Source organism: Schistocerca nitens, chromosome 1, assembly GCF_023898315.1.
Source record: "Schistocerca nitens isolate TAMUIC-IGC-003100 chromosome 1, iqSchNite1.1, whole genome shotgun sequence".
NCBI lineage: Eukaryota > Metazoa > Arthropoda > Insecta > Orthoptera > Acrididae > Schistocerca > Schistocerca nitens.
This window is the reverse complement of record NC_064614.1, coordinates 920,458,814-920,483,375: the sequence shown is the minus strand read 5'-3', so window position 1 is coordinate 920,483,375 and position 24,562 is coordinate 920,458,814. Positions and strand designations below refer to the sequence as shown.

Below are 24,562 nucleotides of genomic sequence, written 5' to 3'. Positions count from 1 at the left end.
TGGAGTCGTATTCGCAAGGACGACGTTTCAAATTCCTGTCCGGGCATTCAAATCTAGATTTTTCCGTGATTTCCCTAAATCGCTTAAGGATGTGACATATGAGAAAATACAGGGTACACATAAGCTAATGTAACTGTTTGAGAGATAATTGAACCAAATTTTGAACATGTTGTTATTGTATTATTGACTATAATTCGGATGTTTCTCCGCTTTTTTATCAAATAATTTGATCAGGACATGGCTGGAGACTTTTAGAACACACACTATCACATAAGGAACATTGTCTCGGAGGTTACTTTACTGATCCCTTTCAAAATATGGAAGATCATTCTTACTAATTAGAAGGATCTGTGCACCAGTTTTTTAATATCGTTCTTAGAATTCTCGCAATATTTTTTAAAATTCATGTGTATGATACACAACAATTTTTATTTCACAAAAATTTAAATAAATTTGAGAGTAATAGACTTGGAAAATTTTGCATCACATGAAGCTGTGTTATAGTATGTTCTAAGTCCGTAGCAGGTTTCACCATTTTATCAGCAGGTGTTCAGCAGAAGATGTTCCTTACAGATTGAAAAATGAATATTGCAGGCAATCCAGAAAAAAAGATTTTGTGAGCATTCATGCCAGAAATGAGTACGTCAGTGTTGGCCATAACCATACATTTGGACTTGTTGGTCTTTGTGTAGCTCTTTTCTTCTTGTCCAGTTCCTCTCGCAAGCCCTTGTGGCAAAATCCTTCACCGACATTTAAGGACTAGCAATATGCACATCATCAGTCTTCTTCTCACGTTTTCAGTGAAGCAACCTGCATCAACTCCTGTTCTCGTAAGGGCCCTGATTCTTCCAGGGTTACCATCACTGAACACCAGACAAGCATCATATGAGAAAATTTTAACAATAGTAGATGTGCAAAATGTTGTCTTTTGCCGTCTCTGCTAAATGTAGTTATTAAAGCTTTCGTTCAGGTTTTGAATTCCACCGTGTGTTTATTTCTTTAATTAATTGTATCGTAAATGGGCTCACAGCCTTCTTAACACCATAGATATCTTTTCTGATGGCAGGAAATAATAAAGCATCATAAGGAAGGACAGAGGCGGATAAAAAAGGTGGCGTGGCACTGCGCATTGGTTGAAACAAAATGGATTTTACATCATTTGTAACACGAATTGAACTATGAAAATTGGAAACAATATTTCTTACACGTTACAGAACTATCTGGTGGCAAAAAAATTCCAACTTTTGTTGACCAATTTTACATACATTACCCCATAAGGCGAACTCGTGGTTAATTATTTTGGAAGGGCGCGACCTAAGTCTTTCCCAGTCAGAGCTTTCCCTTCGTTCCTGTGATCTCGCCGTCGACGGGGTGTTACAACCTTAACCTTTCTTTCGTTAAGTGTTGAATCACACTAGTAAAAATGTCTGGAATTCGTACTCATCATCTCAGCGTTGTACATGGAAAATTTTAGGGAATGCTCAACTGTACCTCTAATGTGTTAAGAGGTGATACGTAACCGCTACACAAATTGTGTGTGAGAGAGGGCTCATCGCTAATCGAATGCCGTGCTGTTGGCGGAGCCTGCAACAGCGTGCTTGGCGCCATCCAGTTGCTGCCCTGAATTACTCTCTCCATTCGCATGCTGGTCAATACCTCCTGAATGACGCATGTTGCGTAACCACGTGCTGCAATGGTGGAGTAATCATTAACGCTTTGCTGCCATGTCTTTCGCATATTGTTTCGCTAACATAGCTTCACTTTCGTGCGGTATGTGAAGCACAACTGAAATTCTTTGTCTCATTATAAGAGGATAAAGTAAAGGGAAGGGGACGTTAACTGCAACTTGTATAGAAATCAGACTGCAGTAGCAAGACTTAGAGGGTTGAAAGGGGGGCGTTAATTGAGCAGGGAAGTTAGGTTTGTAGTCTGTCCCCGATGTTGTTCAGTCCGTAAATTCAGGAAGCAGCAAGGAAACCAGAGAGAAATCTCAAAAGAAACTTAAGCCCAAGGACAAGAAATAAAACTTCTCAGGTTTGCCGACGACGTAATTTTCTGAGGAATGGCGAAGGCCCTGAAAGATGGGTTGAACAGAATTGATAGTGTCTTGAAAAGAAGTTATAAGATGAAAATCAACTAAAGTAAAGCAGAGGTAATAGAACCTGCTCAGATTCAATCAGTCGCTGCTCAAATATTTACACTAGAGTTGGAAAGTTACTGCTGACTACTGCAGATTATCACAAGTAAGCGTAGACTACGGTAGCTTTCCTAGTAGCCTTGGTCAGTTAAGGTCGTACCCGCGTTACCTGTACGTTAGGTTTGTTGCATTCCTATCGAGCGATACCTCATATCGCTCGATTTGTTTACGTATACGATCAGTGTCTTATTAGATTCCCCTAGAAACCGGAAGCGGATAACAATCTACAAACTGAAACAGGATATATAAAAATGGTGCAAATGGCTCTGAGCGCTATGGGACTTAACTTCTAAGGTCATCAGTCCCCTAGAACTTAGAACTACTTAAACCTAACTAACCTAAGGACATCACACACATCCATGCCCGAGGTAGGATTCGAACCTGCGACCGTAGCGGTCGCGCGGTTCCAGACTGTAGCGCCTTTAACCGCTTGGCCACCACGGCCGGCCGAAACAGGATATATAAAGGGCCGCGTAATGTACGGAACATTTTAGTTATACATAGTTGTCCTCCGGTCTGTTACTTAAAAACAGACAGTATTTATAGCAAAATTGAAATTTTCAGTATTTAATTCAGGCTTTATTTTAAAAACATTGACGTGTAACGTGAAACAGAGGGATGCTGCGGCAAAAATAAAAAAAAAAAAAATAAAATAAATCATATAGCACAAGAAAACGCGATTTCCTCAAAAATCGTAAAATGATAAAAAAGCAAAATAAAATATATTAAACATCATTTCTGTACTTCGTCGAAATTGTAAAAACATGTTTTTGTAATTCATAGGAAACTTCGGCATTTATCAGTAATAACGGGAAACTCTTGTCTTTGATAATGATGATGAACTTTCTGTTGATTGGAAAATGACAACGATAATTAACATGCATTTTTCATGTTTGTACATGTAAATTCTTTTTGCATCAGAATTAATTCCTGTAGATGCATAAAAGTGCAAACGTTGTGCGATCAACTGACTTTTATTACGAACAAAACGCAATTTATGTTCTTAAGGATGTATAATACACATTCGACTAACACTGAACGATGACTTTTCAATTACTTCAAAAATAAACAAAGAAACAGAAGTCGTCGGCTCCCAGTTTCTCTCTTACACATGGATTTATGTTTCTTTCCCTGCCAATGCTACCGGTAATCCTACCGTTTACTACGTCATTTGTGTAGTGTACCAAAACAACCGAACCGTAATTTTGGTAGAGCGAGATACTAACACGAATAAAGCAATGGAAACTCCGCGTTGGAATATCAACAATGTAAGGAAAAGCAAACGTAACCGTCATGTCCGGCAGCTGCCTGAGAAGACGGTCATGTGTGCTTCAGATGTGCTTGCTTGTGTGAATGAATGTGTGTTCTCTTTCTTTTTCTGAAGAATGCTGTGGCCATAATGTGTAAGTGTCTTTTAACTGTGTCTGTCTGTAACTTGACGTGTCATCTTTACGCTTAATGGAATCTATCTTTTCCTTTCATTGTTTACTCTGAGAAATGAGACAGTTAAAGTACACATGAGGTTTGCTATTTGGGTAGAAAAATAACTGATGATGGCAGAAGTAGGTATAAAATGCGGAGTAGCAATACCAAAAAGCGTTTCTGAAAACGAAAAATTAACATTGAATATAAATGATGGGAAATTCTTTCTGAAGGTATAGCTGTCTTGATTGCAACCATTTACGGAAATGAAACGTGGATAGTAATCAATTGAGAGCAGAAGAGAATAGAAACTTTTGAAATGCGGTGCTAGAGAAAAGTGATGACGATTAGATGAGTAGATCGGATAATTAACGAAGTGTTAGTGCATCGAATTGAAGAGGAAATTAATTTATGGCACAGTATGACGAAAAGAAGTATCAGTTGATAGGATACGTCCTGAATTTGATAGTGGAAAACAGTGTGAGGGGTAAAAATCTGTAGAAGTGGACCGAGACTTGACTACAGTGAGCAGATTCATGTGGATGTATAAGGGGCAGTCAAATGAAAAGAGACAAATGAAAAAAAGTAAACTGTTCATTATTTAAAAATAATCACCTTAAGACATTTATCACTCTGTGAGAGGGGGGGGGGGGGGAGAACTGCTCTCCCTGGAAGAACTATCTTCACAAACCAAACTTGGATCCCGTCCCGTCTCACGAACAGATACGCCAATTCAGTATCAGTTTGAAGAAATGGATACTGGTTGATAGTCAGTATACCCAGAATCATTTGCTGTGAAATCTCAAAACTGTTTAGTCATTCACTGCGGAATTTCATAAGGGTTCCCCACTGCGCCATCCTCTCCCGTCTGCCGCCTTCTCAGACCCTGGGTGTACTCTTGGACACACCATACAGATAAAAGATGGCGTCTCTTTATCGATGTATCAGTCCCACGTGGTTCAAATGGCTCTGAGCACTATGGGACTTAACATCTATGGTCACCAGTCCCCTAGAACTTAGAACTACTTAAACCTAACTAACCTAAGTACATCACACAACACCCAGTCATCACGAGGCAGAGAAAATCCCTGACCCAGCCGGGAATCGAACCCGAGTCCCACGTGATCGGAACGTTAATGATAAGGTGGCACGGATGAATTTTGAAGAATAATGATCTGACCACCAATGTCAGTCGAATGTGGAAAATTAAAACTGATACCATCGCCGTCATCATTGGCGTGCGGGGATCAATGCGACATAAGCTTGACAACAATCGGTCTAGAATCCCAGGATGCAGAAAAGACAGCGAAATACAATATTTAGCACTGTTCGGAACGGCCCCCATACCTTGCGTAAAGTACTGCAAAATCACCTAAGTCACTAGCCCTGCTCATAAAGAGATGGAAAGCAACGTGAAGTAGGCTTGATTGTATGATGATGATGATACAGTATCTTAACCACAGGACCACAGTGTCTTAGCCACGGGATTCGCAGATTTGTAGCGCTACAAAACAGTTGGTCACGTTCTCGAGTACATGGATAACTTCATGATAACTTGTTTTTATACCGTTGTCATTATGTCAGTGCCATGTAAAATTTAGTTAGGCAGTAAATGATGATAACAACCAAAAGCAGCTATTACGTAGCACATCTCGCAATGGAAATTCTTTCCGACCGGTAACGTACGGCAACATTGTTGTTACTAAAAACCTGCAGCCAAAGAGGTGTCCTTCAGAGTGTCGAAGATGACAGGGCCTTATCGGAAGGCACACAGTGATAGGCGCCTGCCGAGCTTGCCCTCCCTTGTTCCTCCCCTTCCATGCGGAGAGCTGTGTTACGCTGCAAGCGCAGGAGAACGGGGACCACGTCACCAACTGCCCAAGTTAAGGGCAGCGTGCGGTCTGCACGCCAAGACACGGAGCAGCGCCTACGCAAGGCGCCAGATTGATTTCCGATTTTCTACGGCGCCAGCCCCGATGGCCCATTTTTGTCTGGTTGCGTTGTTAGTCGCCCGGTGCACGAAATCAATTTCCATCAGTGAGCGCGGAGCTGCATTCCGAGAGGGCAGTTCCGGCGCTGCACTTAGGTCGCTGATGGCGTCGGCAACACGTATGCGGCTATTAATAAGTCACTAGAGTCACGCGACGCGCTGTCAAAACGGCTTGTCGCTGCTGCTCAAATCCCGCTACCGCTACTTCAGTAGATACAGCGCTTCATCTCTCATTCTTTTCCTCGCCGTGTCACATTCGGCATTTATCATAAACAGAGACACGTCAAAGATAACATTCTGAAGAAGAAGAAAACATTCGTTCATACATAAGCTGTGCGCTGTCCTTGAACATAGCGGAGAAATGTTCTAAAGGGGGGGGGGGGGGCATCGAAAAAGTACGTGGGCAATTTTTTGTTGGTTTCTTCTTGGCAAGCGCAACACTGACCTGAGCCAGGGACGGTGTACCGTTTTTAATATTTTTTGTGGGATCTAAAAATTTGAAAACCTCTCTCACACCGACCTGACTTAGCTTCACTGATCAGGATAGTTAAAAACATGCGTATATTAAGGGAGTTTTCATTCGCAAAGCAGGCTTATCACATTCACACAGTTCAATACTGTTCTATCCTGATTAAATTGAGCTTAATTTAAATTCCATAAGCAGTGAAGCAATTTCGAAGTCTCGGTGCGACGAAAATTGTCAGTCGATCTCCTGAAAACATTTGTAATAATTATTAACTTTCGGTGATCACATGGGGAAGACCGGAGATCTACTGGTAAGACCGTGTTAGCCTATTTATTGGAAGTAATAAACTGGATATCTTGAGCATATAAAACGGCAGGTTCGTCCAGTGTAAATCAGACGTTCCCCACTGATCCCGTGCAACACAGCGTAGTAAGCAGACACTGGCAATAATAATCAGTTAAATAATACGCGAACACACTTACTTTAGTTTAGTTCATGTATTAAATTCCTTCTCATACAGAATCTCATCAAGATGGCGACTAGCTCAACAATACATACATATACATCTTCTTTCTTTCACGGCTAATCGACAAGATCTCCTTCATTCTTTTCATAAGAGAAAACATAGATAGCAGAGAAGCTATTCCATGGAGTAAATGCACGCTCCAAGGAATAATAGGGCTTGAAACTACTTTGCATTGATAATCATCGTAGATTAAAGTTTAGGAATCGGTAAGATAAGAAGAGACATTTCGAGATATGTACTGAGTTATATAATTTATAAAATTTCTGAAAATATCGCGGAGAGACCGCTGCAAGAGACATTACACGTTTCTTGCGAGTTTGGTTCTCTTTGAACTGGGAGCAAGGCTGGTGCGCCCAGTGGGCATTGTTTGAGTAAAGTGTGAGGAGTTGTATCAAGTCTGGTGACGGAGTACAGATACTAGCGCGTGGTCGCCGGAAAAATATTAAGGTGGGTCTAAAACAGTTTGTTAATAGGAAAGAGGCGAAATGATATCGCGAGTTTAAAAGCTTGAAATCATAGTGACTGATAATAAATTCCAGAAGTGTCGTGAAACTTGAACTGTTATAAGTGGATGGTTTCCTAGTCATTAATAATACATACTCATAATGACTTAAACCGTGCTCATATTGGTAGAGCTCTGTCATTGTTGAAAGCGAATGCGACCAACAGATGTGAGCCGTTCTATTAAGTGATGATTTCTAGAACATGTTTTGAGGCATCAAGGGATCACAGATTTAGCATTGGAGGGCAGCGTGGAGGGTAAAAATCGTAGAGGGAGACCAAGAGATGAATACACTAAGCAGATTCAGAAGGATGTAGGTTGCAGTAAGTACTGGGAGATGAAGAAGCTTGCACAGGATAGAGTAGCATGGAGAGCTGCATCAAACCAGTCTCAGGACTGAAGACCACAACAACAGAAGTTAATTAAATTTTGATAATTTGATAATAGAGAGCTTACATCTTGCGTACTAATACATTGCGTAATTAAGTGGTTAGGAGACAACTCTGGTCCTTAAACTGTCGGAGAAGACTGTTCGAGAAGTGCTAAAGTCAGCAGTGCAACAACTCTGCGGACCCTCTGGTTAAGGTCCTGTGGTTAAGATATTACACTCCTCTCGGGAAAAATGGAAGGAAGATCGTGTTGTCGTCCCATCGACATCGAGGCCATTACACGGAGCGCAAGCTCGAATTACGTCAGGGACGGGGAAGGAAATCGGCCCTTTCAAAGGAACCATCCCGGCAATTGCCTGAACCAATTTATAGAAATCACGGAAAACATAAATCAGGGTGAACCGACGCGGGTTTGAACCGTTGTCCTCCCGAATGCGAATCCAATGTGCTAACCACTGCGCCACCTCGCTCGGTCACACCTTTCGGTATGAAACCGTTCTTGCCCTGTGCCGACAATCCCAATTGTTCAGCATTTCCAGAAGATTGTCAACTTTTGTGTTGTGGTCTTCAGTCCTGAGACTGGTTTGATGCAGTTCTCCATGCTACTCTATCCTGTGCAAGCTTCTTCATCTCCCAGTACCTACTGCAACCTACATCCTTCTGAATCTGCTTAGTGTATTGATCTCTTGGTCTCCCTCTACGATTTTTACCCTCCACGCTGCCCTCCAATGCTAAATTTGTGATCCCTTGATGCCTCAAAACATGTCCTACCAACCGATCCCTTCTTCTAGTCAAATTGTGCCACAAACTTCTCTTCTCCCCAATCCTATTCAATACCTCCTCATTAGTTACGTGATCCACCCACCTTATCTTCAGCATTCTTCTGTAGCACCACATTTCGAAAGCTTCTATTCTCTTCTTGTCCAAACTAGTTATCGTCCATGTCTCACTTCCATACATGGCTACACTCCATACAAATACTTTCAGAAACGACTTCCTGACACCTAAATCTATACTCGATGTTAACAAGTTTCTCTTCTTGAGAAACGCTTTCCTTGCCATTGCCAGTCTACATTTTATATCCTCTCTACTTCGACCATCATCGGTAATTTTACTCCCTAAATAGCAAAACTCCTTTACTACTTTAAGTGTCTCATTTCCTAATCTAATTCCCTCAGCATCACCCGATTTAATTTGACTACATTCCATTATCCTCGTTTTGCTTTTGTTGATGTTCATCTTCTATCCTCCTTTCAAGACACTGTCCATTCCGTTCAACTGCTCTTCCAAGTCCTTTGCTGTCTCTGACAGAATTACAATGTCATCGGCGAACCTCAAAGTTTTTACTTCTTCTCCATGAATTTTAATACCTACTCCGAATTTTTCTTTTGTTTCCTTTACTGCTTGCTCAATATACAGATTGAATAACATCGGGGAGAGGCTACAACCCTGTCTCACTCCTTTCCCAACCACTGCTTCCCTTTCATGCCCCTCTACTCTTATAACTGCCATCTGGTTTCTGTACAAATTGTAAATAGCCTTTCGCTCCCTGTATTTTACCCCTGCCACCTTCAGAATTTGAAAGAGAGTATTCCAGTCAACATTGTCAAAAGCTTTCTCTAAGTCTACAAATGCTAGAAACGTAGGTTTGCCTTTTCTTAATCTTTCTTCCAAGATAAGTCGTAAGGTCAGTATTGCCTCACGTGTTCCAACATTTCTACGGAATCCAAACTGATCTTCCCCGAGGTCGGCTTCTACCAGTTTTTCCATTCGTCTGTAAAGAATTCGCATTAGTATTTTGCAGCTGTGACTTATTAAACTGATAGTTCGGTAATTTTCACATCTGTCAACACCTGCTTTCTTTGGGATTGGAATTATTATATTCTTCTTGAAGTCTGAGGGTATTTCGCCTGTCTCATACATCGTGCTCACCAGATGGTAGAGTTTTGTCATGACTGGCTCTCCCGAGGCCATCAGTAGTTCTAGTGGAATGTTGTCTACTCCCGGGGCCTTGTTTCGACTCAGGTCTTTCAGTGCTCTGTCAAACTCTTCACAGAGTATCTTATCTCCCATTTCGTCTTCATCTACATCCTCTTCCATTTCCATAATATTGTCCTCAAGTACATCTCCCTTGTATAAACCCTCTATATACTCCTTCCACCTTTCTGCCTTCCCTTCTTTGCTTAGAACTGGGTTTCCATCTGAGCTCTTGATATTCATACAAGTGGTTCTCTTCTCTCCAAAGGTCTCTTTAATTTTCCTGTAGGCAGTATCTATCTTACCCCTAGTGAGACAAGCCTCTACATCCTTACATTTGTCCTCTAGCCATCCCTGCTTAGCCATTTTGCACTTCCTGTCGATTTCATTTTTGAGACGTTTGTATTCCTTTTTGCCTGCTTCATTTACTGCATTTTTATATTTTCTCCTTTCATCAATTAAATTCAATATTTCTTCTGTTACCCAAGGATTTCTATTAGCTCTCGTCTTTTTACCTACTTGATCGTCTGCTGCCTTCACCACTTCATCCCTCAGAGCTACCCATTCTTCTTCTACTGTATTTCTTTCCCCCATTCCTGTCAATTGTTCCGTTATGCTCTCCCTGAAACTCTCTACAACCTCTGGTTCTTTCAGTTTATCCAGGTCCCATCTCCTTAAATTCCCACCTTTTTGCAGTTTCTTCAGTTTCATTCTGCAGTTCATAACCAATAGATTGTGGTCAGAATCCACATCTGCCCCAGGAAATGTCTTACAATTTAAAACCTGGTTCCTAAATCTCTGTCTTACCATTATATAATCTATCTGAAACCTGTCAGTATCTCCTGGCTTCTTCCATGTATACAGCCTCCTTTCATGATTCTTGAACCAAGTGTTAGCTGTGATTAAGTTATGCTCTGTGCAAAATTCTACAAGGCGGCTTCCTCTTTCATTCCTTCCGCCCAATCCATATTCACCTACTATGTTTCCTTCTCTCCCTTTTCCTACTGACGAATTCCAGTCACCCATGACTATTAAATTTTCGTCTCCCTTCACTACCTGAATAATTTCTTTTATCTCGTCATACATTTCATCTATTTCTTCATCATCTGCAGAGCTAGTTGGCATATAAACTTGTACTACTGTAGTAGGCATGGGCTTTGTGTCTATCTTGGCCACAATAATGCGTTCACTATGCTGTTTGTAGTAGCTAACCCGCACTCCTATTTTTTTATTCATTATTAAACCTACTCCTGCATTACCCCTATTTGATTTTGTATTTATAACCCTGTAATCACCTGACCAAAAGTCTTGTTCCTCCTGCCACCGAACTTCACTAATTCCCACTATATCTAACTTTAACCTATCCATTTCCCTTTTCAAATTTTCTAACCTACCTGCCCGATTAAGTGATCTGACATTCCACGCTCCGATCCGTAGAACGCCAGTTTTCTTTCTCCTGATAACCACGTCCTCTTGAGTAGTCCCCGCCCGGAGATCCGAATGGGGGACTATTTTACCTCCGGAATATTTTACCCAAGAGGACGCCATCATCATTTAATCATACAGTAGAGCTGCATGTCCTCGGGAAAAATTACGGCTGTAGTTTCCCCTTGCTTTCAGCCGTTCGCAGTACCAGCACAGCAAGGCCGTTTTGGTTAATGTTACAAGGCCACATCAGTCAATCATCCAGACTGTTGCCCCTGCAACTACTGAAAAGGCTGCTGCCCCTCTTCAGGAACCACACGTTTGTCTGGCCTCTCAACAGATACCCCTCCGTTGTGGTTGCACCTACGGTACGGCCATCTGTATCGCTGAGGCACGCAAGCCTCCCCACCAACGGCAAGGTCCATGGTTCATGGGGGGGGGGGGGGGTGTCAACTTTTATAAATGACGATATGTCCAACTAGAGTTGGTCTTTTACATTGGGAAATCATAGACAGAGAACTGCCCTAGTAATGGAGTACTTGATTAGAGGACGCCAGCCACTGCTCACTTCATATGGACTGGTCTCTCATTATATTATTATTATTGTTGTTGTTATCATCACCAACACCATCATCATCATCATCATCAATCATCGTTATTTCTCGTAACAGGGATTACGCTGTATGATACAAAGGCTACTTCACGTTGCTTTCAACCTTTTTATGAGCAGGGCTAGTGACGTAGATGATTTTGCAGTACTTTACGCAAGGTTAGGGCCGTTCCGAACAGTACTAAATATTATTTCACAGTCTGTACTACATCCTGGGGTTCTCGAAAGATGCTGTCCATGTCATGACGCACTGATTCAAGAACACCACTGATGACTGGGATAGTATTAGTTTTCGATGATGCTGAATTTGAGTTTGGAACTGTCAGAGATAGGTTGCTGAATTACGCGTGCATGTCATATGCGAACCGCGAAAAATGAGCACAGTCAACTGCATTATTTAAAGTGACCAACAGAGGAAATAATACAAATATGCACACCTTTAATGCTCTTAAATGAAAGCATTGGTTATGCGTATCTTTTTCCTATAAATATATCGGTAGTCCCAATGATAAAAGCAATTTTTCGTCGTAAATATGATCAGAAGCAACTGTAGTAGTTTTCTCCGTCTGGGTCCAAGCAGCACTCTTTTAACTGACGCAGCAGTTCGTGACTGTAAGAGAGACTTTGTTTCTGGATATAGCATTCCAAACGACATTAGGATAATGGTCCTGTCAGGATTCCTGGCGGGGTGGCACGATTGCGGAACGCTCAGGAAATTCAGAGAAATTTGACTGTAACGCAAGATTAGCGTAGAAATTCTGACGATCAAAGAAGAAATAACGTTTTAGAAGGAATTCTCTGCTCGCATCTTTTAGGTTAACATTATTGAAGCATATCTGCCCGTTTGTGCAGTCATCTTCATGACATTTCTCCCCGAAGATTGTTGTAATTCAACTTTATTGTCAAGGACAACAGTAACTACGTTAAATATGCGGCTGTTGGCGACGGTCTGTAACTAGCACTATGTTATGGCACTGGAATGTGTAGCCGGCCGGTGTGGCCGTGCGGTTAAAGGCGCTTCAGTCTGGAACCGCGTGACCGCTACGGTCGCAGGTTCGAATCCTGCCTCGGGCATGGATGTGTGTGATGTCCTTAGGTTAGTTAGGTTTAATTAGTTCTAAGTTCTAGGCGACTGATGACCTCAGAAGTTAAGTCGCATAGTGCTCAGAGCCATTTGAACTGGAATGTGTAAAACAGTACATAAGAAACTACGTAGAAAGAGGAGGCATTTTTCTTTAAGTATATAGGCGATGTAACTGTAAGATCTACCTCTCCGACGTTACGTCAGTACAAAAATAGCTACGTGAGCTGATTTCCGTGTTCAGCGTCTTCGAGGAACTTCTCTTCGCGGAACTGTGTCGCTGCGTTAACACCATCGTGTGTTGCTACATACTTGCTTGTCATTCTTGGGAACGGCGGGATCCTATGTAACTGTCGACCACGCTGAGACCGAAAGTACGTTTCAGATAAAGCGAGATGGCTGATAAGGTAACACAGTAATACTTATTTGCAGCAGAATAATTTCAGTCGCTGTTCGGATATCCTGGTATAGGTTTTCGCTGTTTTTCCAGCTAACTCGATGAGTTTTCCCTGTTCCATTCATTTTCCCCACATGTGTCAAAATTAAACCTAAACAGTAACTTGTGTATCGCCCTGATGCCAAACAGTAAAAAAGAGGGCTTTGTTTACGATTTGTAGCATACGAGTTATGCATTTCACTGCAAATATGACGTGAACAAAGGGCGAACGTAGATTGCTTGCCTTCTGTGCAAATGTCTATGAAACTACGGAAACTACGAATTTGAGGCGCATTTTGTAGAAACGAGTCGCCGATAATACTCGCCGTTTTGAAACCATTGTATGCATCAGTTTCTCCCAAACAACGACGGCAATCTTCCTTTTTGAGAATACTCATTCGAGGGGCAGAAGCTACGCTGAAGCGTAGTCGTGCACCTTTTCGTCATCTGTGTGTACCAATATTATTTATGCCAACGTCAAAATTACTATGACTGGCAGAAGAGGCTGGTAACATGATTTCTAGTTTTCAAGAGTCCGTTTCTCTGAGAGTCGTTTGGATAACGCAGTTCTGCTGGCTTAACTCTTTTAAGGTTTCGTCAAGTGCAATGAAAAATAAGGAACCACCTGTTCTGAAGGAATGCAGGGAAGCGTTTGAACCACCTAAATTCATATTGCGTGGATTGTATATTGAGTTCATTAGAGAAATGTCTAAATATCGTAACTAATATGTTGTAGAGCAATAGAAATAAAAGATGTGAAAAGATGGTACGTTACTCTGATGCCGTTGGGAGTCGTTCCGTAGGAGTAAGAGATGTGGGCAGTTGTAAACGTACTCTTAGAGCTTCGAAGGATATAAGACAAAGCAACCGTAAAACATAAGATATTTTGGTGAGACTAGGTGAGAAGAACTAGAGCGGTAGCATGCGCGACGTGTTTTTAAGCGGGACCTAGACCTTTTTAGTCAGTTGACTTTCAAATTCTCGTATCTTCAAATCAGAAACTTCCCAAAAACCTTGCATGATTCACATACCAGTCGTGTACACGATTTTTCTTTCTGCCTAATCTTTAGGTTTACCTTGTGTCGGCAGGAACAGCGTCCATTGACAGAAAATAAATCAAAAAAGTATGTTAAAGCCAGGATGCTGTAGTACGCATCACTTGCAGATCCCGAGAAAGACTCAGTAATGTAAGAGAGAAAGAAAGAGAAATTACCAAAAGAGACTAAGGAAGCAAAATTTTCGCTGTTGCCCTTTTGGAGAGCTGTTGCTCAAGGTACGAATGAAAATGAATCATATAATATGAAAACCGTTATCATAGATAAAGCTCCGGCTTTTGCTAACAGTGCTGAATAGTAATCAGTTGTATGTTTTCTATGTCTTGCTCGAATGGGGTTAGCAGACTACCAATCATATCCATGTAGTTTCATGTCAGAACAGCCTGTGGTGTGTTAACTAAACAGCGGTGACCCGACAAAGCGTGAGTATGAAACTAATTTGTGTAATGCTTCACACTGTGATGTGTGTCCTCCGTAGCGACACTGTTTGTTTTTTGGACTGCTCCAGTACGTGTTTCAACTACGCCCTAGAAACGAGGTCTTGGCTCTTCATATTTGATACGAAAGTCGATCCGAGGTTCACGTGTTACCACTGCAGTGGGGTTCCTGCGGTTGTACGTGGTAACATTTCCATTTGCGGTTTACCGGTGTCGATCCATGTGAGGTACTCAGGGCTTTGGTTCTTACGTGACTGCAGCAGACAGTTGTATAAAAGACGTTTCTTACATCACCAAAAGCTGCTCTTAGTTGCTAATTTATTCGCAGAACAATAACTTCGACATTGCATCAATACGTGGCGAACTTAACAAAGACGTTTACTGTGTACATCAATTACTAGGTTTGGACAAACATATGGAAACGTCAAAAGCATAACACCATCGCTAATACAGTGTAGGAAACCAGTTGGCATTCAAAACAACTTCCTGTCGTCTCGGAACGGAGATTTTTCAAAGGTGTCTTGTACCTTTCTTCCTGCAAAATAGCCGGCCGGTGTGGCCGAGCGGTTCTAGGCGCTTCAGTCTGGAACCGCGCGACCGCTAAGGTCGCAGGTTCAAATCCTGCCTCGCGTATGGATGTGTGTGATGTCCTTAGGTTGGTTAGGTTTAAGTAGTTCTAAGTTCTAGGGGACTGATGACCTCACATGTTAAGTCCCATAGTGCTCAGAGCCATTTGAACCATTGGAATATAACGATATGATGGCCAAGTCATCAGCCTATCCCCGTCATGTTTCACTCTCGGCCAAAAGTTGGAAACTGCGTGAAAAAAAGACATATGTGGACAAATGATATTCTTCCATTGCTCCATAGTTCGGGTTTTATGGATCGGGACCACGTTTTCCTGTTATGGGGCCGGCCGGTGTGGCCCTGCGGTTCTAGGCGCTTCAGTCTGGAACCACGTGACCGCTACGGTCGCAGTTTCGAATCCTGCCTCGGGCATGGATGTGTGTGATGTCCTTAGGTTAGTTAGGTTTAAGTAGTTCTAAGTTCTAGGGGACTGATGACCACAGATGTTAAGTCCCATAGTGCTCAGACCCATTTGAACCATTTGAACCTGTTATGGGGATATGCATCGTTGATACGAATGGTTTTGGAATCCTAACCCGCCCTGCAATTCCCTGCTTATGGTGTTCCCTGCGTGTTCTTTTAGTGCTGACGATGTTCGCGAATGCGAAATTCAGTTTTGCAATGACTTTCGTAGCTGTCGTCCTCTTATTTTCGTCACAGTCCTCGTCAGTCACAATCACTCAACATGCATTTTTGTCCGCTTTGTGACTTAACAGATGATCTACGTCTACTGTGAAAGCCACCGTACGGTGCGTGGCAGAGGTTACCCTGAACCATTCCTAGTAATTTTCTTTCCTCTTCCACTCGCGGATAGGGCAAAACGATTGCCTATATACCTCCACATGAGTCCTAATTTCCCGTATATAATTTTTTGCTTTCTCTTTATGTGGCACAAACCTTCGATACGGCGCCTCCTGAAACACCAAAAACTTCGGTCACCTTGGTTACGGGAGCACACACCATACGAGCATCAACAATTTGCCCGCGTTCGAAGTCACTTGCCTATGAGATAATGCCCTCACAACTGACCACGGCTGACACTTGCAATGTACTGAGGCCATTATACAACTGTCGTTCCTGGTCAAAAACAACAGCGGAACCTGCAGGCTTGGATAGCGTCTGCATTTGTGTTCATGCATGCATTTCTCGCGGTTTTTCCATATTTTTTCTAACCTCTGTGTATACAGCGGAAGCTGACATGAATCAACAAAATTGTTCCAATAAACGAACGAGCCGCATGCAAGATAGTCGCGAATTTGTGGTTACGAACTGCTATGGACTTAAGAATGAAATGTAGTCCTAGTTAGTATAAATGTGTTTGAAATGTAAATTTTTCATCACTTTTCAATCTGACTGGATTCCAATTTCGTCCATGGCTTATGGTTGAGGCATTTGGTACATGCATGATGGAGCACTGGGGCATTTTGGTGCTGATGTAAGACTACGTCTATCGTGCCAATATGGTCCAGTATGGACAGGTCGAGCACGGCCTGTACCTTGGTCTCGAACATCACCTGATCTCAAATCTCTGGATATTTCTGTCTGGGGTAATACCAACAGTGTCCGCCACTACCGTTGGTACGGTTGACGTCTTTGAAGTTCACTGAAACGTTTGTGCTTCTGCTATCGCATACTTCTGCCACGGTCAATTTTTGCTGTTAATTGTTATGCACCATGTATGTATAACACTGTGTTTTAGGTACATTGTAATCATGGACACGTATACCAGTTTGAGCTGCCATGATGACGCAACGTCGAAACTACTCACAATAAAATAAAGTGCAGGGTGGGCAGTCAGTCAGTTCTCAAAAATACGTTTGGTGCATTAGTTCTAAACAAATAAAAAAATTATTACCAGCACAGAAATACATTTAGGGTTCAATGAACGTACAAATGGTGGTGAACGAGGTTTCCATACTGCTCTAGGCATACATTGCACCTTTTCAACACGGATTTACAAATTTTGTCGCGAATCTTCTGGGACTGTAGCCTGAAGGTACTCAAATTATGATCGGATTCGTTCCTTCGGCATCACGAATTTTTTATTATACACCAGACTGAGAAATCATTGGTGTGACATCTGGGGATCGTAGAAGCTATTCAGTTGTACCCCGTCTGCCAATCCATAGATCAAAGCTTTCAATTAGAAAGTTTCTTGCAGTAACTCCGTATCAAATTTTCCTTATCTGGCTGCAGAAGGTCCGATTCGGCAATCGCTGAAAATCTCTGCCCATGCGCTGACGTCAGGAGAGTTTAATTCCGTCTCCGAAGCCACACGATAATTCATAGAATCCGTTAACTTCGCCACTTGAAAATCGCTTCGTAGCGCCAAAGAATGCTTTTGTAAAACTTTTGAATCGGGTTCTTTTCGGTTTGTGTGCAACTCGCAGAATACCATATGCCTCTCCAGATCATCTTCATTTTCGCCTTAAAAGTAAAGAAGGCCTGCGTGTCTCAATTTCATCTTTTTCTGGATGCTTCTTAGGCTTTTCCGTACCCCATGAATGCTTTTCTTTGAGATTTAGTAGCTGATTGGTCAAAACACTGCGTGACAACATTAAGATTTTCTTCTGTAGTAACACACTTCGGCCTACCTGATCGAGGAAACTCCACTATCGACCCAGTCTCTCTAAATCTTAAGTTTAATTTGCGTTTGGGAAACGTACCACAAACAAATCACAAACATCACTGTAATTATGGACACGTTTCCATCATGTGTGCAAAATAAATACACGCTCTCTTGCAGTTAACTTTCTAATTTTGTTTTTCGGATAACAAAAAACACGTAATCTCAAACCCATGGTGCCGACTGACTCTTGGGCTCTACGCTCTAGTCTAATGTACTGCTGACTACTGCTACGCTAAGCAGCACAAAGTGTAAAGATTGGTGTGATTAAATTTTCTCATGCTGAAAATTAGGAGCTGTCTGTTTTACTTGGTAAAACCTTTCTGAAGCGAGGATCGCATAAATATTTACAAACAACTGGTTTCGACAGATTTTGCTAGTCACCTTAGAGTAAGGTTCAAATGGTTCAAATGGCTCTGAGCACTATGGGACTCAACTGCTGAGGTCATTAGTCCCCTAGAACTTAGAACTAGTTAAACCTAACTAACCTAAGGACATCACTCACATCCATGCCCGAAGCAGGATTCGAACCTGCGACCGTAGCGGTCTCGGGGTTCCAGACTGCAGCGCCAGAACCGCGCGGCCACTTCGGCCGGCTTAGAGTAAGGTATATCTTCAATGATTAGAACATGTCCAGCTAACGTTAACAGATGTGGTACTGTGTTTCTTATTGTATACTGTGTTTTTATGACGTAACAATCATCCGTGAGCGCTACGTATATGGGCTTTGCCATGTGCGCGAGATGCTTCCTGATTTTAAATGTCTTATTTGCGACAAACGTTTACACTATGTGCTACATTTTATGTGCGTGACAACTTGGCGTGAGGTCCAACTCAAAATTAATACATTTTATAACAGAAATGTTTGAAGACCTGAAAATGACAGCAAAAGTCTGCCGAAACCTGATGTTTGTATATAAACAAACATTAATGCTATCTTTGGCTTTAGAAAGTTTTTATAAAGATTGGTAGTGACAAATGACTTACGACCCAGCCTGTATCATTTAATAGCAGATTTTTTTTGTGTGTACAACATACCGAGGCTGTGGAGCGGAATTCAGGAAATGGTGCACAGGTTAGCACTCTGTGATTCCGAGGACATTCTCGCGACAGTGGGCGAAGCAACCGAGAGCGGGGTGTGTGTGCCGCGCGTCGGCCTTGAAATGTAAAGATGGCGCGATTGCCACACACAGTATTTTCTTTTTTAGATCGACGGGATTGTGCTGGCACAGCGGCGAAGTAGCCAGCAGCCCGAATTCTTGGATGCCTTCCTCGGCGCGCGGTGCTGCATCAAGCGGATAGCTTCCCTCGTGTCCCCCCGTACGCTGCGCTAGTTAGAGCGTGTTCATCAGATGACGGGGACGTGCTGATTGCTTTGGCCTTGCCCCCGGCTGGGGACCACGCAGCTGTCAGCTCCGCTGTGGCCGGGACACCTCCTCCCTGCATGATTCTGATTGTGTGACGTATTCTCTCTCAGGCATCTTGTGTTTCGGCGGTAATCATGTGTGCCACTCTCTGTCACAGCCTGAGACGTGGTAACGTTATTGATTTCAATCTGTAGACGTCAATTCCTTTTGGCAGCAATGCACATCGCACATTCGAGCAGACCAGAATTAATTTACAATCTGATCGAAACTATGCGGACAACCCCATGTTATGCGGAATTGACCTCTTAGATGTCATGAGATGCGGAACCACTAGTGTAAAAAGAAGCTGTGAGTGATGTGTTGTCAGTGGAGAGGTAGCGCAGCAGAACGGATCAGTCAGCAGAGCTCAGTGACTTCAACTTGAACCAGTCATTGGATGTCAGCTGTGTAACAAATCCATAGGGACAGTCCAACCGTTCTAAAGTTGCCCAAGTCTGCTGTTGGTGATGTGACTGAGGAGTGAAAATGCGAAGGAACAGCCACTTCTAAACCAAGACCAGGCAGATCTCATTCACTGACGGACAAGGACTATCGAGCATTTCGATCGTGATTGTAAAAAATCGCATGAAACCAGTGGAGGGAATCACTTTTGAGTTCCAGAGTGCCATCAGCAGTTCAGCTGGGACAGTGACTGTGCACACGACGTTAATAAGAATGGGGTATGGTGGGAAAGCTGCTCCTCCTAAGACACACATTCCTGTAGTCAGTGCTAAGCGACGCTTGAGGCGCTGTAAGGAGCGACAACACTGGACAGCAGGTAAGTAGAAACAAGTGATTTGGAGTAATGAATAACGCTATATCCAGTGGCAATACGAGGTGAGGGTCTGAGCTGGCAGTTGCCTGGAGAGCGGTACCTGTCATGATATGTAGTGCCAAGAGTGAAGTATGAATGGGGTGCTCTGGCATGGGGTGCTTTTGTGATTATGATGTGGGTGTGATCCCCTTATTGCGCTTAGGAAAGAGCTAAGTGTGGAAGGAGGTGAACACATTTTACAACATTATATATTGCGTGCAGTGGAGCAAAAATTCCGAGACGATGGTTTTATAAGTATGACAATGCAGCCTGTTATAAAGTAGCATCAGTCAGGCATTGGTTTATGAACAATAACATTCCTGAAATTGATTGGCCTGCTCCGAGTCGCGGCCTGAGGTCAGTGGAACACCTTTGGATTGAGGCGGAACGTCGAGTTCGCTCCAGACCCCACCCTTCTCTTGTTTCGGCTTAACAGGAATGGGCGGCCATTCCTCCGCCGACTTTGAAACACCTCATTGAAACTGTCCCCAAAAAAGTCCAAGGAGCCATATAGGCAAAGGGTGAACAAATCTCACATTGACAAACTGCCTGTTGGCTTCCGTCTGGGGTTCTTCGGCTGACGTTCGACTCACGATTTTTCTGACGTTTCGCCAGCCCGAGTGGCTGCAATTGTCAAAGCTTCACCCTCATTTGCTGGTGGTGGACTGGAGCCCGAGTTCGTGGCCGCAGACCGGCTCCCCACCACCAACAATGGCGGGTGAAGCGTTGACAATGCCAGCCACTCGCACTGGCGAAAGGCTGGAAAAATTATCAGAGGAAAGTCGACCAAGAACTCGAGACAGAAGCCAACAGGCAGTTTGTCAACAAGTGGCCATGAAGGCCACATCTCATATTAATGTCCTCTAATAGATGTCCGGATATATTTGGTGAGATAGTGTACGAGGGCAGTCTCAAAATTTCCAGTCTTAACAAAGAAGTAAGTCTTTTTTCTTCAAATTTCTTTTTATTGTGCAAAATAGTCTTCTTGTAAGTCTGTGCACTTTTCTCCATGATGCTCCTATCTCTTTACTACGTCCAAATAATACGAGGGTTGGAACTTAACTAGTGGCAACTACTTATTCATAACCGATAGGAAAGAGTTACATATTTGCACCTGTTACTGTCCTCCAAAGTAGTCACCAGCGTTGTATAGAACCCGTTGCCAGCGATTTGGAAGGCGTAGTATACCGTTAGCAGAGCCTGTTTTGTTGATGGTGCGAATGCAGCGGTCTACTGCCTGTCGAGTCTCTGGAACAGTTTTGAAGCGAATGCCACGAAGTGGTTCCTTCATCTTCGGAATCACTTTAGTCCGGGGAGTATGGTGGATGGTACAGTTCTTCCCAGTCCCATTGACCGAACAGAGCAGCCACAGCTTACGCTGTATGCGCCCACGCATTGTCGTGCAAAATGATGGGTGGGTTGCGCGGAAGTGTCGCCGCTTCTTTCGGAAAGCCGGTCGCAGGTGATGCTCCAAAAACGAACAGTAATACTGTGCATTGACAGTCTGCCGTGGAGGAACGTAACGCGTTAGGATAACACCATCACAGTCGTACACGATTATCCCCATAACTTTCACCATACTGGGGCTCTGACGCACTTTCGACTTACGCGACGACCCACAATGACGCCATTCGTTGGATTGGCGTTTCAGTTTTGGCTCGTACGATGTGGCCCATGTCTCATCCAGCGTTACGATACGGCGTAAGAAAGCGCATACAGCGCAAGCTGTGGCTGCTCTGTTCGGTCGATGGCACTGGGAAGTACTGTACCATCCATCATACTCCCTGGACTTAGTCCGTGTGACTTTGATTTGATTCCGAAGATGAAGGAACCAATTCATGGCATTCGCTTCAGAACTGTTCCAGAGATTCGACAGGCAGTAGACCGCTCCATTCCAACCATCAACAGAACAAGCTCTGCTAACGCTATACTCTGCCTTCCAAATCGCTGGCAACGGGTTCTACACAACGCTGGTGATTACTTGGAAGGACAGTAACAGGTGCAAACATGCAACACTTTTGTATCGGTTGTGAATAAATAGTTGCCACTATTTAAGTTACAACGCTCGTAGTTAGTGTCTTTCTCTGCAAAATAGTTATTTACGAATGTGGCTGCCTCTTCATTCAAGGGAAAATTCCTATCCTCGTGAGTAAAGAGAGAGATGTTCATAGCCTCTGCTTTCTCTCTCGCCGCAATTCGATGGTTCTGGTTCAAATGGCTCTGAGCGCTATGGGACTCAACTTCTGAGGACATTAGTCCCCTAGAACTTAGAACTAGTTAAACCTAACTAACCTAAGGACAATACACATATCCATGCCCGAGGCAGGATTCGAACCGGCGACCGTAGCGGTCTCGCGGCTCCAGACTTTCGATGGTTCTCTATCGCAATTTGATGAACTTGAGCAATGTTATCGTCAGTGGTTGCAGTTTTCGGCCGACGCGAACGTTCATCGCCCAAGCTGATACGTCCACATTTAAATTCAGCTGCCTAAAAGTTCACGGTGGTAAATTGTAGTGCAGACTCCCCGTACACAGCATACAACTCCTGTTTAATTTCTGTAGATATATTGCCTTTCAAAAACAAAAATTTGATGACAGTTCGATACTCGATTTTGTCCGTTTTCACAAAAACACTCGCATCGACTCACCAAAACGAATGTCAAACAACTACAGCGCGTCCAAAATGACTGAAATTTAGATGAACGGAGTACTACGCATGCACAAACAATTTCCCCAATTTTTTTTACAAGTGCTGCTATCTCCATGTTGGGGTCGTAAACTAAAATATTAGCCTCGAATTTTTGAGGTTCTGTCCTGTCCTTAAAGATCACTTGCGACGCTGATGGTATCATTTTTTGCTGTTTACATCTGCGATTTGAGCTGTAGTAGTGTGTGCCGCCGGCCGCTGAGGCATGCTGGGTCGGCGACGGCAGCCAGCGGCAAATATAGCCCCTGAGGCTAGGCGTATGGCCTCACACCGTCCATTGTCACTTTCCTGTTGCAAACTGCCCTGCCTCACTCAAACGAAATTGCCGTGTGGTCGGTTTTACGTGTTTCGGCGACCGTCGAAGGCTTGCGTGCTATCCAGAATCTTTGTCCTTACGTGCGCAACGCATGCACTACACTTATTTCACAACCTGTTTGTTTCCCGTATGAAGTGTGGGTCGACTGTTTTTAAGTATTTTAAAATGGTTCACCGTAGCACATGCCGTTTCCGTTAGACGGCTGCAAAATTTTGAAACGGAGTTCGCGGTCCTCGGTGACTGATTATATCTTTGCGTGTTTTGGTTCTTTGTCGTTTAACTGCGCTTTTCCCACAGTGATGGTATAAATGAATCAACGATAAACTTTATTGTAGTACATTAGAACAAAAACGTATATTCCTCACGCTGTGGTAAACAGTACAATCTATGTCGGATAGTTTATTTGAAAATACTAAGTTTAAATTTCTTCCGTATCAAATTCCGTACGTTTTAGGAATAGGTGCATAATTGCAAATCTGACATTTAAAAGAAATAATTTCGTAACGGAATGTAGATGGTAAATAAGAAATGACTGTGTGAATGAATGCGAATGACTGAGGTGGTAAGGAGCACAAAATTACACACGCCGACGGTAAGGTTTTGCCCTAACTAGGCTATCACACCACCAAGCAGCTTCCAGTGTCCCTACAATCGATATTTTTGTTTCAGTACTCCATAATATTTGGCATGAATAGAATTTCATCACGCATAGGTAGCTAACTTGGGTAATTTTCCATTTATTGGCGTAGATTTTCCGAGCGAGATCCGATACGTGTTTTACTAACGGAAGAGGAGTTCGATCAAGCAGTGAATGTCCCAGATACGCGCGCCCAAAACACCAGTTTTATAATAATATAACCGCATCATCAATTATAGGTTCTTTTCCACTTAATTTTAAGACATACGGAAGTGACTCGACATTTACGTTAAATACCTCTAATCGGCTGCAGATGATTTTCATGATTAGCTTAAGCACATTCGGGAGCCATGTGATAAAAACATGGACTGAATTTCTTTCGTTACTATCTTTCATGCGGTGGACGTCTAGGTAGTCGTGTCTCTCGTAACGTGATGCCATAGGCACACAGCGTAAGTAACTGTATGTAGTTTTGTTTCTAGCTTACATTAGTTTGTTTTTGTGCGTCCAACGACGTTAATGATCTTTGCGTCGAGTTTTACAACACAGATGCGGATTTTATTGAGGCACATGTCACGCCGTAACCCAATCAAGTCCAAATCCGAAGGCAGGGCCGTCATTGAAGTACAACGCTTAGCACCCTAAGCACATTTACTACGTAGCGACAGAACAGAACTATCTTCTGGTATTTATACAAACATCAAATATTCCAGAATTTCCAAACATTACAAACGTAAGAAATTTCTAGAACGTACTAGAAAAGTTGATTCTAAATAACAAACATTCGTTGGTGATGATATTTGAACTTGCGGTTTGCAGGACGTATCAAGCGACAGCGGGCTACTCCATATTCTTGAAGCGCAACTCCAGGAGCATTGTTCGATTTGTCAGCGTCATATGCACATCATATTTCCGT

General features: G+C 42.9%; 1 protein-coding gene across 3 annotated transcripts in view; it reads left to right on the top strand.

The window, feature by feature from the left end:
• The window catches only part of LOC126192404 (protein similar), a 734,705-nt gene that overhangs the window by 658,560 nt on the left and 51,583 nt on the right, over window positions 1-24,562 (top strand). The window lies entirely within an intron of this gene.